Source organism: Arvicanthis niloticus, chromosome 2 (assembly GCF_011762505.2).
Source record: "Arvicanthis niloticus isolate mArvNil1 chromosome 2, mArvNil1.pat.X, whole genome shotgun sequence".
NCBI classification, from domain to species: Eukaryota; Metazoa; Chordata; class Mammalia; order Rodentia; family Muridae; genus Arvicanthis; species Arvicanthis niloticus.
This window is the reverse complement of record NC_047659.1, coordinates 90,164,100-90,171,318: the sequence shown is the minus strand read 5'-3', so window position 1 is coordinate 90,171,318 and position 7,219 is coordinate 90,164,100.

Below are 7,219 nucleotides of genomic sequence, written 5' to 3'. Positions count from 1 at the left end.
GTTACAGACTTGACCAGGGATGCAGCAATGCACATTCATAAATACACAGAGTCAACCATGATCTGGCATGCTTGCCACATCTGTTTTGGGTCATTTCCTATGCCGTTGTTCTAAGAAAATTATAGACTTACCACTATTTTCCTTTAAATTTTTAAATTGCATCTTCATTCTGTACTTGTGCTGTACAGTTTGTGGGCGTGCATGCTCTACTGTGTATGTGGAAGTCGATGGAAAACTCTTGTGTGTTGGTGTCCTCTACCATCTGGGTCTCAGGGATTGAACTTAGGTTGTCAGGAAGGGCAGGCAGCAGTTGGGCCATCTCACCAGACCCCAGACCACTACTGTGGAGAAAAAGCTCTGAATTCCCTTTACAGGTTGGTTATGTGCATACCCTACAACAAAGAAATTCCATCCCTGAGGGTGTACCGAGGAGGAACATCCCACAGCAATAGCAAACTAGAAATACCCAAATGCCCATCGGGGTAGACTGGACATTAAATTGCACAATTTCCACATGAGGGAGCACTAGACAAGGAAAAGTTGAGCAGGTTACAGTTCTGCTCATTAGTCTGGAAGGAAAACCAGCAATGCAATACAGTGATAAACCATGGAAGTGACACATGCACACACACAAGCACATGTGTATACACACACACATACAGTGATAAACCATGGAAGCAATGCTCATGCGCACACACACAAGCACGTGTATACACACACACACACACACACACACACACACACACACATACAATGATAAACCATGGAAGTGATGTGCACATGCACACACACAAGCACATGTGTATACACACACACACATACAGTGATAAACCATGGAAGCAATGCTCATGCGCACACACACAAGCACGTGTATACACACACACACACACACACACACACACACATACAATGATAAACCATGGAAGTGATGTGCACATGCACACACACAAGCACATGTGTATACACACACACATACAGTGATAAACCATGGAAGCAATGTGCATGTGCACACACACAAGCACATGTGTATACACACACGCACACACACAATGATAAACCATGGAAGTGATGTGTACATGCACACACACAAGCACATGTGTATACACACACACATACAGTGATAAACCATGGAAGCAATGCTCACGCGCACACACATGAGCACATGTGTATACACACACACACACACACACACACACACAATGATAAGCCATGGAAGTGATGTGCACGCGCACACACACAAGCACATGTGTATACACACACACACACACACACACACACACAGTGATAAACCATGGAAGCAATGTGCATGTGCACACACACAAGCACATGTGTATACACACACACACACACACAATGATAAACCATGGAAGTGATGTGCACATGCACACACACAAGCACATGTGTATACACACACACACACACACACACACACACACAATGATAAACCATGGAAGTGATGTGCACATGCACACACACAAGCACGTGTGTATACACACACACACACACACACACACACAGTGATAAACCATGGAAGTGATGTGCACATGCACACACACAAGCATGTGTGTATACACACACACACACACACACACAGTGATAAACCATGGAGGCGATGTACACGCGCACACACATGAGCACGTGTGTACACACACACACACTCTTGAGTTCAACTATAAAAAGTTAAAAAAAACCTAGCATGTTGCATAGAATGCTGTGTAGACATACACAGATAAAAAGCCACCTTAAAAAAAATGTACATCCATGGGAGGCTCACGCAGGAGCCCGGCCAGAGCCTGGAGTTCAAGGATAACCTAAGCAACATAGTGAGACTGCCTTAAAAGTGACAAATAAACAGACAAAAATATAATTATTGGGAGCTGGTGTGTAGCTTGGTGGCAGAAGCCTTGCCTAGTATGACCTAGGCCCTGGATTCCACCATAAAATAAAATAAAATAAAATAGACAGGGGCTTCAAATGAGTCATTTGGACTCATTTACAAAACAAAGTAAAACAAAACAAAAACCATGGTCTTGTTATGTAGCCCAGGCTGGCCTGGAACTGACAGTCCTGCTTCAGCCTTGCAAATGATGGGACCACAGGTTCAATCCATGAAACCTGCTTCTGCCTCTTATTTTTGACACTGTATATATGTGTTTTCTTATGTACACATTTTACTGTGGGAAGAAAGAGCAGTGTGTGGTCCTCCTCTGCCCCCCTTTTCCCTCCACCCCCCATTCTGTCCCCAGCCGGCAGCGGAGGGGCCAAGGTTCCTTATAAGAGCTTCTTTCTTTATTTCTGAGTGGGTCAGAGGAATATGGGGATGAGGGCCTCCCTCTGCAGCTGGGCCCTGGCTACTCCAGGGTGGGAAGGGATAGGGAGAGCAGGGTCAGGCGAAGCCGGCTGCCTCCGCTGTTTGTGCCAACTCTGGATTAGGCCAGGGCTCCGGCCCACCTGTTGTTTCCCTCATCCTGTATGAACATAGTGTCTGAGTACCTACTGCAAGCACTGGGTGCTGTTGAAGGTTCAGAGAACTGGGAGGGTTTTGTTGTTACTGTAGTTTTGTTTGTTTTTTTCTTTTGTTTTGTCTCTCCACCATGCCCTGGCTGGCCCCAAACAGAAAATCCTCCTGCCTCTACCTTCTGAGTGCTGGGACTATGGACACACGCCACCAATGATGTCTGGCAGGAGATGATTTTTGACCTTTAAAATCTAACAGTAGTACTGTATATGAGCCAGGCATCACATGACTGCCCACCAGAAACGGCTGGGGATGCCCTCACACAGACAAGCACAATCACCGATCTAGCCCTCAAGTTTACAGCCTAAAGGCGGAGAAGCGGATACTTCAAATAATAAACCCACTGTAAAGGACGGGGTGGGGGCTGCCTCCTGCTGAGTGCTCTGGTTAATCTAACAGCAACCACGATCCAAGAAATACTCGGAGAAATGAGGCCAGCCCACCTCTCTGAGAGTGGGCAGGTGTACTCTAGAACTGTCAGAACAGTTCTAGAATTCGAGACCAGCAAAAGCTGTAGTCTGGAACGTTCCCTTGCCGGAGGAAGCAGGTGGCAGGCATGAAGAGGGTCCTCACCTTGTACTTGAGAGTGTTGGGCGCCCATGGATGCGCATGCGCCAAGGTGGGAGGAAGGTGAGTGGGGTATGGATGAGGTGGGGAGAGAGGACTGAAGACAGACTGGAGACTTCTTCTGAAGGGGCCCTGTGGTGAGGCTTTAGGACTGGGAAAGAGCACAGCGCAGGGCTGGAAGGACTTCCTGGATGAAGAAACCAGCTGGACCAAAGGCCCAGGCTAGAATAAGTCAAGGGGGACTACTCACGACCATGGAGCTGCTGAGCTCAGCAACGGAGAGGTGAGTTGCAGAAAGAGTCACGATGGATCCAAATAGTGTGCTTTGCAAATCCTTAGGTCCCCCCCTCCCCCAAGACAAGGTCTCAACAACAGCCCTGTGTGACCTGGAGCTCTCTCTAGACTAAGCTGGCCTTTGAACTCAGAGCCTGCCTTGCTTCCCAAGTGCTGAGATTAAAGGCATGATTCCTGTTTAACACTGGGTCTAGTGTGTTGCTCAGGTAGCCTCAGGTTCCTGAGCTAAGTGATTCTTCTGCTTCCATCCCTAAAGCATCCGGGACAAAAGTGCTCTACTGAAACGTTAGGTCTTTATTTTGGGGCATTTTCCGGACAGTTTAACTTATGTAGTCCAGGCTTGCCTTGAACTGGATATGTAGCCAGTTCAGGCTGGCCTCAATCTCACAGTAATCCTTTACTTCTGAGTGCTTGGGAACGCAAGGTGCCCACTATGCCCAGTGTGCCCACTATGCCCAGTGTAACCTTTGACCTTAAATGTGCTGGGATGCACAGAAGGCGCCAGAGGAGGAGGCTCCATCCATTGTTCTCTCTGGCTCAGGGTGGCTCAGGGTTCAGCGACCTGGCCTGAAGAAGGGAGGCGAGTAGGATTGTTGTGGAGAAGTTGAGTACCAGAATGGCTCCTGGTTAGAGGAAGGAGGTGGAGCACAGCAGGGGGAGAGTCCCCACCTTGCATAGTGTGGCTGTGGGATGGAATATAGTCAGAAGCAGAGGCTGGTATGTACCCCTTATTTGCCCCCCCCCCCCCCCGGTTTATCCAGGGGCTTGTCTAAATGCCTGTTGCTGGGTAGGACTTACTTGCATAGTGAAAAAATATGAGCATGTAACAAGATTGCCATAAATGACAGTTATGCACATTAAAGCACTATCCTTAGGAGGAGCTACAATCAATCAACCAACCAACCAACCACTCACTTAGAATAGCCAAAAAGAAACTCCTTACAGATTCAAAAGTGGTTTTGTCCTGGGGGAAATGGTACAGGAAGGAGGGGACAGGCATTTCTTTTCAATAAACTTTCAAAAACTTACATTGTTTTGGAGGTTGGGGAGATGGCTCCCGGGTTAGGGGCACTTGCTCACTGAGAGACCCTTAACTGGATTTCCTGCTACCCACTCAGAACACAGTTCCAGGGAGTCCAGCTCCTCTTCTGGTCTCTGCGGGTATTAGGGACACAAGCAGAACACATACACACACGCAGACAAAATACTCATACAAATAAATTACGTTTTAGAAAAAAATTAAATTACATTTTTTTTAAAACTGTGACCATAATTAAAAAATAATAACACTCATCTTTGCTATTTATGATCTCGCTGTTTTTGTTCGGCCTTCTTGTATGAGATGGTGGTGACAGAAGACGGTGCTCTTTCAATGTTCTCATTTAGTAAAATACAAATTCACTGGGAAATTTCAGTCTTGGAAACCGTGCATCCAAAGCACGCCCGCAGACTGGGAAAGTGGGGCTTCCGGAAAGTCCGCGCTCCTGCGACTCCGCGGATGGCCGGTAGGGGTCAGGCGAGCTCCACGCAGCGCCGTCTGAGCGCGTCCCGGGAATCCTCTTGGCGATCGATCGCCAGCCCGAAGAGCTTTTAGGTAGAAGTCGAAAAGAGAACACTTTAAGATCTGCTGTAAGCAGATAACCGGTTGATAGCCATCCGGGTTCAAGGTTTCCAGCTTCCATCAGTGCACGCAGTGTGTTAGGCTCTCCCTCCAATCTGCATGCTGTTGCTTTACTCGGGCTCCAGCCCCACCAAGCCTCAGTGCCTGGCTGGCTCACCCTTCGTTCCTAGGTTTGAGCAACTCACCTTTCAGGGATATGCATGGGGTCCTTAAGCAATCTTGCCTCGAGTACCCCATTGGTTGCAAAGGTCAGGGAAGGAGTGGATGTGTGAAGTGAAGCAATATTACAAACGTTAGGGACTACCACTGAGATACGGGGGTAAGACTCAGGTCCCTGGGGGAGAAATTCCCTCCAGGCCCAAGTTGGATTGCGGGCGGGGGTGGGGGGGGGGGTGGGGGGGTGGGTAAGGGGCAAAACCAAATTAAACCAAACCAAACCAAACCAAACCAAACCAAACCAAGCCAACCAACCAGCCAAAACCAAACCACCAAACCACCACCACCAACAAAAACTGTGTGACTGCCTTAGCCCAGTGTCACGCTCCAGGGGACCCAGGTGTTTGTCACTAGATTCCTATAAGGAGCAAGACCTGGCCACACTTAACACTTCCTATTAGCGGACCCTCCCCCCCTCCCCCACATTCCCATCCACTTTTCAGACATAGTTTGTTTTGTTTTTTTATTTTAAAACATTTGTGTGTGTCACATAAAAAAAAATCAGGAAAACAATCACATTCTTCCTTTCTAGGGCTATAGTTGGATACACACAGATAGGGTAACTATAGAGCAGGCACACTAGTTTAAGATTCCCTTTTATAAAGCCACTAAAGTCATGAGGGTCTTACAAATGGCTGGGATTAAGGTTTTTAACAGGTGAACTTCTGGGGCACGCTCTCAAGTTGGTAGGGTTCCTATGGGCATGACTGGGTGACATGTTGCATTCTGTTAACTTATGGAGGTCAGAGGACAACTCTTCATCCACCACATGGGTTCTAGGACCCCAACTCAGGTTGTCTGGCTTGGTGACAATCTTGTAGGCTTGCAGGTCCCCTGCCTCGTTCCAGGGATCTTCCTCAGCTGGTCACCATATCTACTGCATTCATGAACACAGCAGTACCCAGACCAGGAAGGTTAAGGGGCAGCCTCGAGCTCTGGAATTTCCTCTTCCGATGGGTCTGGATTGGGGTTGGTAAGGCGCTAACTCCACCTGTCTCAGGCTTTGGCACTCAGCCTGGGCTAAGCAATTTTGCTCTGGGAGCCAGGAAAACCAGTTTTTATTTCTGGGAAGTCAGATGAATGTGGCAATCCACTGCCAGGGTGTTATCCATGGCGACCTGTGCTTGGGATGTGTTTTGCTGTTAGCCCATTTGGATCCTAGCTCCAATTCTGACCTTGAAAAAGTCAAGTATTAAAAAACAAAACAAAACAGAAAAAAAAAAAAAACAGAACAGGTATCAATGGAGACATGCAAATATTGTAATTTGCCAAAGGATGGGATGTGAGTAACATCCATTTGCCAGATCTGTAATGGCCTAATTCCCCAAGGGTTAATTCTGGTATGGGGAACAGGTAGGAATTGACAGCAGTTTTGGCATTGAGTCACGATATCTTTAGCCTCCTTTCTAGTAATGTTAAATCGACCTCGTAGCGTCTCAGCTGTCACATGAAACCTTTTATGAAAGGCTTTAGCCAAATCTAATTTTGGAGAAAGGGCAATTGCAATCAACTTTGTGGCTCGATCTGCCAGGTCATTTCCATGGGACATAGGTTCCGGTAAGCCTGAGTGAGCCCTAATATGAGTTACAAAGACAGGGAATCTTTGCTTAGCCAGGGTAAGCTGAATCTTTTGAAAAACTTCTGCAAGTCTGCTAGATGTCTTAATTAACCCAGCAACTTCTAATGCGTTCACTGCATTAACCACATAGAATCTGAAACAATATTTAAGGGACCTGGAAAGATTTCCAGAACCTCTGACACCACTAAGCATTCCACAATTTGAGGTGAGGTTTCCATGGTATTGTTTGGATGTAACCTTATCATTAACCACATAGGCACCCACTCCTGTTTTAGACCCGTCTGTATAAACTACCATTCCATCTGGGAGTAGCTCCTGAGACGCAATATGTGGAAATATGATAGCTTGAGTTAAGGCAAATTGTAAGATGGGATGCTTAGGATAATGATTATCTATTTGACCATTGAAGGAGGTAACCAGCGCT